Below are 12,159 nucleotides of genomic sequence, written 5' to 3'. Positions count from 1 at the left end.
AAACCAGTATTTCTTTAACTAATTCAGAACATTTTCAATCTTCGGCTTTGCTGGCGGTATTTTTGCCATTTGTTACTTGAAAAAGTATTATCCTTTTAAAAAAAATACTACTGTTCAGAAATAATACGGATAATGCGCACGAACGGTCCAAAACGTTCCTAAACCGGTTTAGAATAGTTTTGGACCAGTTTGTACACCATATCCGACCACGTGAACTGTGGAATGCCGACCCCTTTGGCGGCCAGTCTCAGTGATCTGTGTCGCTTTCGATTTGCAAAAACCGCACGCAAAATCATGCCCTTTTAGTACGTTTTTTTAAGATTGTTTACGATGCTGCGAAGCATCGTCTAAGTTATCATATCATGAAAAAAATCTTCACAATGGCATACTATGTAAAATACCGAGCCAGTCCGATTGAGATAGCTCGATTTTTCTAATCGGCATACTTCGCTGATTATCATTGATAAATGTATAGGACGCTCAGCTATAAATAGGACAGCATATTCTGGGAAAAGATTTAATAATAGTTTGAAAACGTTAATTTTTAATCAATTATATTCAATCCATTATATGTTTATAGATCAATGAAACAACTATGCATTTTCTGTATTGTATTTGACATTTGTCGTGATTCAGTAAATAAATTGCGAATTAAAACGTGTATAATTAACTTTCAACGCGATCATGAGTGTAAAGAAAACGAATTATTTCGAACCTGCCATTTGTAAGCGTTGCAGCGACTATGGTATATATACAGCATAATAGCCGTATCATATCTGTACAGGTCGGTCCTCAAAGACCTCGTGAAGAGGCCGGTACGACCTGTAAATAAACTCTGATTTAAAAAAAAGTATCATATCTGTGATACTCGCTCTTCTGCGTGCTTTCTCATTTTGCATATTTAATAAACTTTTAAAACATAAATTACAGAGCCACATCAGTGCACATACTATGTTTGACAATTCCTTCGTTTGTTGGATATTGTTTGCTGTTTTAAACACATATTAGGTCAAATCGCGGAGATTTAGTTAACCTTACCATGTGTTCATGGGCGAACTCACGTATTCAAGTGCTCTTACGACTATGTGCTCATACCCACTTTCGATCGGGAATCATCATGAAATTATTGCCGTACTTAATGATCAAACATGCCGAAGCTTATTGAATTAGAGAAAAAGAACAATAATCAAAAGAAAAAAGTATATGTTCGTGCACATGGGATTGTGAAATCACGTCCGTACACATAGCCTCATTAACTTTGGAAAGGAAACAACGACATATAAAGTTTGGTATGATATACATGTGAAATCAAAAATGATGGTGTTATTAAAGAGCATGTCAAGTTTTGAATTTATATGCTGAAACGTAATGTTATAACCCACAAACGTTTTACTGTAACGGACAGTTGTTTTAAGATAAGTGGTACAGAAAATACACGTCGAATACCTTTTTTAAAGATATTTCTTGTTTTATTTGATCGAGTATGTAACCCGCATTCCAGTTTCGCTGAAAGGTTCAAGTTTCTCACGGGTACTACTTCCCCGTACCCCCAATTTTTGTTCGTACCCTACATTTTTCGTATCCAATTTGTTTCGTACCCAATTTTTTTTTCGTACCCAAATTTTTGCTCGTAACCAATTTTTTTTCGTACCCAATTTTTTTCCTACCCAAATTTTGTTCGTAATCAAATCTTTTACGTACTTAATTTTTTTTGCATTATTGTTGTACCCAAAATGTTCGTACCCATTTTTTCCTACCCCAAATTTTCGTACCCACATACACAATTGTGGTGATGTAGATAAATTTAAATAGATGTTTTTATATCAACCTTCTTCAAAAGCATCGTCACACCAGTACTGTCAGTACTTTGATTAATAAATATGACGATTACAATTAAAGGGATAGTAGTACAGAATTATTAGAGATTCAGCCTTCGAAGTTTGTCTCCCTTGATATTTTATCTTATTTTTGTTATTTTATTTACAACATAAATTATATAGAGGATATATGTTGGATTCGGTGGATTATCGATTTTAATTAACGAGTGATCAAAGAAAAGAATATTTTCACGAGTGGCGCAGCCACTCGTGAAAATATATAAGTTCTATGATCAAGACTGAATTAAAATCGATATTCCACCGAATCCAACCAATTTTCTTTTTATTTTATGCTTTTTGCACCGTTTATATATATTGTTAAAGGGTTTAACTAAAGAATTTCGCTCGGATAATGACGTTATTTCGTCAAAAAATGACGTCTGTTCACAGTTTACAGTGAAAATTATTGATAATTTTCACTGATTATTTTCACTGTTTGAAACAGTGAAATTATCAGTTTTAATTCACTGATATATCTCTATAAACAACCGGAAAGCATAAAATGAATAAACAGTAAATAACACTATTACAATTAAAGGCAAAGCAATCGAAATTGTTATAGTAACATCCTCCGTGATGTGTTCCCCTGATCTCTGAATAATCAAATGTGATCATATTTGTGTAACCTTAAATAAACTAAATAAGTAATTCGAGGACATCTGAAGACAGAGTGGTAAACACTAATTGTAGATACTGTTTTCGTAAATTCTGTCAAATACAAGCACTCACTCCTATTTTGTCTTTGGTTTATTATTTGTATGATAATGATGATATGGGTTATAAAGATGCTGAGATTTAAATAGTATTTTGAGAATAGAGAATAATAAATTTACTCATAACTATGAGTAACACTAATTGTAGATACTGTTTTCGTAGTTTGTCTCCCTTGATATAGGAATAATTATTTTTAATTTAATTCTTTTTACAAGATTGTATTTTTTATATCTGCATAAATTGGATTTTGTGCGGTTAAATTGCTAACCATTGAATTTAAATAAATCGTTAGAACTCACAAGAACGCCGTTTGTTTGAATTGAAAGGTTACACTCTACCACGTTAGTAGTCAATGCGCAGATATCGACAATAGACTGCGAATTACAACTACCAGTACTTACATGTCAAAATAACTTATTCCGCATTTATTATTAATCGTACAGCTTATGATTTTTCTACAATGGAATATAATTAAAGCACGACTTGTTTTTCTCTGCGGCAGTAGGACATTTTTAAAATGTTAATGTAGAATGGTTAGAAAATATTCGAAAAACACAAATCGTTTGTAAAACTTTATCTCGGTGTTATTATAATGGATTGGTGTGATTTCAACAACTTTTCCTTGGAAGTATAGAAATAAATTCAAACAATAAATTGTTGATGTTTAACGAACTCAAATAATAAATGTTTCGAATTAACTGATGTTTAGAATTCACAGCAGGAAGAACTCAAAATTACAGCGAAATTAAAGCTTTACAACTTAAAAAAAAGTTTTCATACGAAATGTATTCTTTTTGAAAAAAATCGGTCACGTGTTTTTTGCACAGTCTATCATACGACATATAGAAACTTGTTGTTTCGCTAATAAACACTTTAAGATGTGTCGGTATCGGCCATGAGCTAGGAATAAATGTGTTGATATGAAATACATTTTACATCTAAATTACTGTAAAGATTTCTTCTAAAAACGAAAACAAAATGGAGACATTAAACTTGTTAAATTTCACTTTCAGTGTTGAATACTTTCTGTAAGTAAATTATTGTTTTGCTTTTCACACACAATTTAACATTGATTTAATAAAGAAATAAACAAACTTCGACCGCTCTCCTTAGTATTTGTTTAATGGAAGAAAACATATTAAGCTAAATGAAAATATAGAATCCGTTTTCAACATGCGCCCCAGAAAAGTGTCCAGATTTGTAGTCAGGAGCTTCATTTGAACACATTTAGGACCTTATACAAACCAAATATTACCGTTCGTTTTTGAAGAGTGATGTCGCACCTCTAGAATCTGTTTTAGCTGTGTTGACCCGCGGGACAGGACGGATGAGAACAATTTAAGAGTCCCCAAGGATCATATCTATGAAGCTTTGTGACAATCCCTAAGTCGCGCAGGGGATGTCGGTTGAATAAAACCACGGTGTAGATGCATATCGGTGGCCTATCTGTCAAAATGCTGCCTCTATGCTCATTCTTGGCTGCCTCTCTATCATAAACAAGAAAATGGATGATCGACATTCACAAAACAGGTAAGAAAATCTAAAATTAAAACCCGTAAATACATTTGAGCATATATAGAGCTGGTCCATGATTTGAAGCATATATCCAGCTACAGGTTCACAGTATTCCGCAGGTCCAAACACTTATCACAAACTCTATCGAAGATGGAATAATGACGAGGGTGGTGGAACAATCGTGCATACATGCCACTTTGATGACTTTTTAACATAGCTTTTCCTTAAACGTCAAATATCTGGTGTCATTGATTTCATCAATATGATCAAATCTTTACATTCAATGTACGCTATATATTAATTTCCATCAATTTTACTTAAAAAATGCCTACTTTCGCTTTTGTTGTGGCACGGAAAGCCTCTTACTTTACTGAATCTTGTATTAATGATTACTTCAGTAAAGTTAATTATACAGCAAAGCAAATTATAATCTTTAATACCAAACACTAAATGATAATTCTGTAGACTTTTTTCACATTTTATACTTCGCGGCAGGACTTCGAAAGAGACATGCACGAAATGTTAGTAATTCAAAGCGATAAAGAGAACTTTATTACGCATCTAGCATCTAGTAATTTTCAATATTTGCCGGGAAGGCATAACTTATGTTGTTGCCACTCACATCGAAAAAATACGGTAGTAAGGTGGGCATAGATGGTCTTATCATTATATTTTCTTAATGGACCGTCAACCACGAATGACGAAAAAAGAAAAGTTCTAAAATACCGTATTTTTTGTACAATCATTAGTTTAAATTGATAAAAATATCACGAGTGTTATATAACTTATATATATATAGAGATCAATCTGCCTGCGTTATTTATAGTGTGTATATCGTGTTGTCACCTTTTTTCGCGATGTATTTTCGATTTCACATCGCGAAATTTTATTACCGAATATACTGAAAATATGAACTTTATTCAAGTAATGTAATAAACCAGTCGTGATATTTTCATCAATATTAACTAATAATTGTACAAAATAAGATATTTTAGAACTTCGTTTTTTTCGTCATTCGTGTATCTTCCAAATATCAATGTTACATGCTCTCTTGTTATGGCTTCACTTTGGGGAAACTAAACTTAAAGCGGGTATATACGATTTTTTATATGTGTTTAATTGTAATATATTGATAAAATATGTTACAATAACACAAAATAGGCAGGAAAAATTATATATTAAAGCCGAATTTCATAAAATGCAGCAAAGACAAATTAGCGCCCCGAGCCGATAGTGACGTACATATTTTCCTACAATAACCGAAGCATTCGTCTTTGTATTATAAACCGTTAAACTACAAGGGGTGTTCCAGAAGTTCGTCGATTTTGCTGGTAAAAGTGAAATTCACATATTATACAAACCAATTATCACGGACTTTATATATAAGCTAAAAATGCATGAATTCCATAAAGCGCGTTTGAAACGCGATGCCATAGAGACCTCAGTAAAGACATGCGGCGCACGCGTGTATTTTATTATAAGTATGAGCGTTACGCGAATTTAAATTTGGTTTAAATGTCGTTGATAAACATAATTTACGGCAAATTTCACGTTACAGCGCCTAAGTCCTCCTTACAGCCCGGATTTGGCCCCTATGGACTTCCGCGTCTTCCCGGAAGTTAAATCACAGTTGCGCGGTATTCGCTTTGCAAGTAAACAGGAACTTACAGTTGCAGCAAAGCGAATCGTGTCGTCTTTTGACGCTGACTGGTATAGAGACACTTTTGACAAGTGGATTTCCCGACATATAAAGTGCATTCGCGTTGGAGGTGATTATGTGGAAAAGATTTTACAGTTGTTAACTTCATAACGTCATTGACGTTGAACAGAAACGTTACACGTGCGTCGGTGTGCGCATTGTGCACATGTTTAAATCTCTGATATATATTTATTGTTTTATGTATTTCCATGATATTTGGAGAGTAGATTTGGAAAGGACGAAATATTCTCAACATGCTATTTGTTTGTCCATTTATGTTACCAAATGAAAGTTATAGCGAAAATCCACGAACTTCTGGAACACCCCTCGTAAGTTTAGATGCACATCGTACATGTATGGTATACATGCTGGCAAATTCGGCTGTACAGCCGTTTTCAATTTCAGAATTAAATATCTGGCTTATTTCGCATTTTTCGACACATGTTCTTCTTAACTTTTATTTTAATTTATATTGAAATATATATAATAAGTTTTTTACACAGTGTATATAAATTCATAAATATTTGACAAAATCGTATATACCCGCTTTAATGCATGTGCATATAGTGTCACCCTGGATTAGCCTGTGCAGTTCGAATAGGTTTATCAGCGACAACAATTTCCATGCTTATGGAAATATTCGTTTAAATGAAGCGTCTTCATGTACATTTATATTGGTATACTTTTTATTCCCGCCTTTGAATTTTGTAATGTATTTTTAACATTTTGAGAATCAGTTGTACTCATGTATTTAAGACGGCTTTTTCTGTGTTTTATTATGTTATTTACTTTTCTTCTTAAAAACACAGTATGCCCGCCTAGCTTCTTAACAATTTCAACGCGTGATATCTTTTTGTCTGATTATAAAATGGGTGTTTTTTTCCATCTATAAAATATGCGCTTTGATTTTTTACAATCAGCGTTAAACCAATGCGGCCGTTTATTACATGTTTATTCCTCCTCGTACTGCAGCCACGTGTGTCGGTGACACGAAATAATATCTGATAAATTAGAGGCAACACTCATAAATACACGAATTCAAATCCAACAAACCGTTTGCCAACGTTTGTGTTAGAAAGTAAAACTTCGTTTTATTGTATGTTAAATAACAACAGAACAGAAAAGAACAGAACAGACATTTTATTAAGATTTATACATATGTACATCGTCTTTAATGCAAACACCGATATTTAGGAGAAGAAATTAAATTATATTTAAGGCAGTAAGGATAAACTATTATTATTAATTTACTATGGTATATATGAAATAACTAAAAACAAAACAAACTAACAAAAAAGAAATCAAATAAATCACATAATATTAATTATTAAAAAGTGATAAATATAGTTATTTTAAGAGAACTACATAAAAAATATGTATTTTAATTCAGTGGAATAAATAAGATATGTTTAAAAAGATAATGCTTCCTTTACATATTTGCATGCATGAACAATATAAAATTTTGCATGTTGATGTCAATAAACTATGGAAACAACACCAGATAGATTTATGTCATACATGTATATACGTTTAATGAATTTTGTCGTTCTTAACGGAAGCACGAGAAAACGCAAATAAAATGGAATTCATTTTCTATGTTCCAATGATTACAAAGTAGACAATAACTGTCTTCACGAGGGATATTGTATCCCATTGATTACAACACAGACAATCACTGTCTTCATGAGGGATATAGAAAACACAAATGAAATGGAATTCATCCTCTATGTCCCGTTGATTACAACAAAGCCAACAACTGTCTTCACGAGAGGGATATTGAAGCGTGAGTATCTCCCGGTCTGAATACTCAAGAGGTGTGCAGATAGTGAGTATCTCCCGGTCTGAATACTCAAGAGGTGGGCAGATAGTGAGTATCTCCCGGTCTGAATACTCAAGGGGTGGGCAGATAGTGAGTATCTCCTGGTCTGAATACTCAAGAGGTGGGCAAATAGTGAGTATCTCCCGGTCTGAATACTCAAGGGGTGGGCAGATAGTGAGTATCTCCTGGTCTGAATACTCAAGAGGTGGGCAGATAGCGAGTATCTCCCGGTCTGAATACACAAGAGGTGGGCAGATAGTGAGTATCTCCCGGTCTGAATACTCAAGAGGTGGGCAGATAGTGAATAGGGCAGATAGTGAATATCTCCCGGTCTGAATACTCAAGGGTCGGGCAAATAGTGAGTAATACCGGTCTGAATACTCACGGGTAGGGCAGATAGTGAGTATCTCCCGGTCTGAATACTCGAGAGGTGGGCAGATAGTGAGTATCTCCCGGTCTGAATACCCAAGAGGTGGGCAGATAGTGAGTATCTCCCGGTCTGAATACGCAAGAGGTTGGTAGACAGCGAGTATCTCCCGGTCTGAATACTCAAGAGGTGGGCAGATAGTGAGTATCTCCCGGTCTGAATACTCAAGAGGTGGGCAGATAGCGAGTATCTCCCGGTCTGAATACACAAGAGGTGGGCAGATAGTGAGTATCTCCCGGTCTGAATACTCAAGAGGTGGGCATATAGTGAATAGGGCAGATAGTGAATATCTCCCGGTCTGAATACTCAAGGGTCGGGCAAATAGTGAGTATCTCCCGGTCTGAATACTCAAGGGTAGGGCAGATAGTGAGTATCTCCCGGTCTGAATACTCAAGAGGTGGGCAGATAGTGAGTATCTCCCGGTCTGAATACTCAAGAGGTGGGCAGATAGTGAGTATCTCCCGGTCTGAATACTCAAGAGGTGGGCAGATAGTGAATAGGGCAGATAGTGAATATCTCCCGGTCTGAATACTCAAGGGTCGGGCAAATAGTGAGTATCTCCCGGTCTGAATACTCAAGGGTAGGGTATATAGTGAGTATCTCCCGGTCTGAATACTCAAGAGGTGGGCAGATAGTGAGTATCTCCCGGTCTGAATACCCAATAGGTGGGCAGATAGTGAGTATCTCCCGGTCTGAATACGCAAGAGGTGGGCAGATAGCGAGTATCTCCCGGTCTGAATACACAAGAGGTGGGCAGATAGTGAGTATCTCCCGGTCTGAATACCGGTACTCAAGAGGTGGGCAGATAGTGAGTATCTCCCGGTCTGAATACTCAAGAGGTGGGCAGATAGTGAGTATCTCCCGGTCTGAATACTCAAGAGGTGGGCAGATAGTGAGTATCTCCCGGTCTGAATACTCAAGGGGTGGGCAGATTGTGAGTATCTCCCGGTCTGAATACTCAAGAGGTGGGCAGATAGCGAGTATCTCCCGGTCTGAATAATCAAGATGTGGGCAGATAGTGAGTATCTCCCGGTATGAATACTCAAGGGGTGGGCAGATTGTGAGTATCTCCCGGTCTAAATACACAAGAGGTGGGCAGATAGCGAGTATCTCCCGGTCTGAATACTCAAGAGGTGGACAGATAGTGAGTATCTCCCGGTCTGAATACTCAAGGGGTGGGCAGATTGTGAGTATCTCCCGGTCTGAATACTCAAGAGGTGGGCAGATAGCGAGTATCTCCCGGTCTGAATACACAAGAGGTGGGCAGATAGTGAGTATCTCCCGGTCTGAATACACAAGAGGTGGGCAGATAGTGAGTATCTCCCGGTCTGAATACTCAAGAGGTGGGCAGATAGTGAGTATCTCCCGGTCTGAATACTCAAGAGGTGGGCAGATAGTGAGTATCTCCCGGTCTGAATACTCAAGAGGTAGGCAGATAGCGAGTATCTCCCGGTCTGAATACACAAGTGGTGGGCAGATAGTGAGTATCTCCCGGTCTGAATACTCAAGAGGTGGGCAGATAGTGAGTATCTCCCGGTCTGAATACTCAAGAGGTGGGCAGATAGTGAGTATCTCCCGGTCTGAATACTCAAGAGGTGGGCAGATAGCGAGTATCTCCCGGTCTGAATACACAAGAGGTGGGCAGATAGTGAGTATCTCCCGGTCTGAATACTCAAGAGGTGGGCATATAGTGAATAGGGCAGATAGTGAATATCTCCCGGTCTGAATACTCAAGGGTCGGGCAAATAGTGAGTATCTCCCGGTCTGAATACTCAAGGGTAGGGCAGATAGTGAGTATCTCCCGGTCTGAATACTCAAGAGGTGGGCAGAGAGTGAGTATCTCCCGGTCTGAATACTCAAGGGGTGGGCAGATTGTGAGTATCTCCCGGTCTGAATACTCAAGAGGTGGGCAGATAGTGAGTATCTCCCGGTCTGAATACTCAAGGGGTGGGCAGATTGTGAGTATCTCCCGGTCTGAATACTCAAGAGGTGGGCAGATAGCGAGTATCTCCCGGTCTGAATAATCAAGATGTGGGCAGATAGTGAGTATCTCCCGGTCTGAATAATCAAGGGGTGGGCAGATTGTGAGTATCTCCCGGTCTAAATACACAAGAGGTGGGCAGATAGCGAGTATCTCCCGGTCTGAATACTCAAGAGGTGGACAGATAGTGAGTATCTCCCGGTCTGAATACTCAAGGGGTGGGCAGATTGTGAGTATCTCCCGGTCTGAATACTCAAGAGGTGGGCAGATAGCGAGTATCTCCCGGTCTGAATACACAAGAGGTGGGCAGATAGTGAGTATCTCCCGGTCTGAATACACAAGAGGTGGGCAGATAGTGAGTATCTCCCGGTCTGAATACTCAAGAGGTGGGCAGATAGTGAGTATCTCCCGGTCTGAATACTCAAGAGGTGGGCAGATAGTGAGTATCTCCCGGTCTGAATACTCAAGAGGTAGGCAGATAGCGAGTATCTCCCGGTCTGAATACACAAGTGGTGGGCAGATAGTGAGTATCTCCCGGTCTGAATACTCAAGAGGTGGGCAGATAGTGAGTATCTCCCGGTCTGAATACTCAAGAGGTGGGCAGATAGTGAGTATCTCCCGGTCTGAATACTCAAGAGGTGGGCAGATAGCGAGTATCTCCCGGTCTGAATACACAAGAGGTGGGCAGATAGTGAGTATCTCCCGGTCTGAATACTCAAGAGGTGGGCATATAGTGAATAGGGCAGATAGTGAATATCTCCCGGTCTGAATACTCAAGGGTCGGGCAAATAGTGAGTATCTCCCGGTCTGAATACTCAAGGGTAGGGCAGATAGTGAGTATCTCCCGGTCTGAATACTCAAGAGGTGGGCAGAGAGTGAGTATCTCCCGGTCTGAATTCTCAAGGGGTGGGCAGATTGTGAGTATCTCCCGGTCTGAATACTCAAGAGCTGGGCAAATAGTGAGTATATCCCGGTCTGAATACTCAAGGGGTGGGCAGATAGTGAGTATCTCCCGGTCTGAATACTCAAGAGGTGGGCATATAGTGAGTATCTCCCGGTCTGAATACTCAAGGGGCGGGCAAATAGTGAGTATCTCCCGGTCTGAATGCTCAAGGGTAGGGCAGATAGTGATTATCTCCCGGTCTGAATACTCAAGAGGTGGGCAGATAGCGAGTATCTCCCGGTCTGAATACTCAAGAGGTGGGCAGATAGTGAGTATCTCCCGGTCTGAATACTCAAGGGGTGGGTAGATTGTGAGTATCTCCCGGTCTGAATACTCAAGGGGTGGTCAGATAGTGAGTATCTCCCGGTCTGAATACTTAAGGGGTGGGCAGATAGTGAGTATCTCCCGGTCTGAATACTCAAGAGGTGGGCAGATAGTGAGTATTTCCCGGTCTGAATACTCAAGGGGTGGGCAGATAGTGAGTATCTTCCAGTCTGAATACTCAAGGGGTGGGCAGATAGTGAGTATCTCCCGGTCTAAATACTCAAGGGGTGGGCAGATAGCGAGTATCTCCCGGTCTGAATACTCAAGGGGTGGGCAGATAGTGAGTATCTCCCGGTCTGAATACTCAAGAGGTGGGCAGATAGTGAGTATCTCCCGGTCTAAATACTCAAGAGGTGGGCAGATAGTGAGTATCTCCCGGTCTGAATACTCAAGGGTAGGGCAGAGAGTGAGTATCTCCCGGTCTAAATACTCAAGGGGTGGGCAGATAGTGAGTATCTCCCGGTCTGAATACTCAAGAGGTGGGCAGATAGTGAGTATCTCCCGGTCTAAATACTCAAGGGGTGGGCAGATAACCTTAAGTTTACAATATTTAAACGTAGACTATTGATTTTTTAACATATGTTTTATTTATTATTATGACAAACGCCAATGAGAACTATATAACCATGCGTTTTAAAATGCAATTAACGTTTGGTAATTAAGTTTAAATTCAAATTTAAAAAAGGCGATTTGTGTTATACTTTTAAACTAAGGAGCCTTCGTGTGAGAAGTAACAGTGTAGCAAATGCAGCAATATCCATGATTGTACTTTTTAAAAGTACTTGCATGCATAAAAAACGCAAGCAGAACTTTCTATCATTCCGATATAAGCGGAAGAACATTTTTTTAGTTTACAACAA

The sequence above is a fragment of the Dreissena polymorpha genome, chromosome 5 (genome assembly GCF_020536995.1).
Source record: "Dreissena polymorpha isolate Duluth1 chromosome 5, UMN_Dpol_1.0, whole genome shotgun sequence".
Lineage (NCBI taxonomy): Eukaryota > Metazoa > Mollusca > Bivalvia > Myida > Dreissenidae > Dreissena > Dreissena polymorpha.
This window is presented reverse-complemented; position numbering follows the sequence as displayed.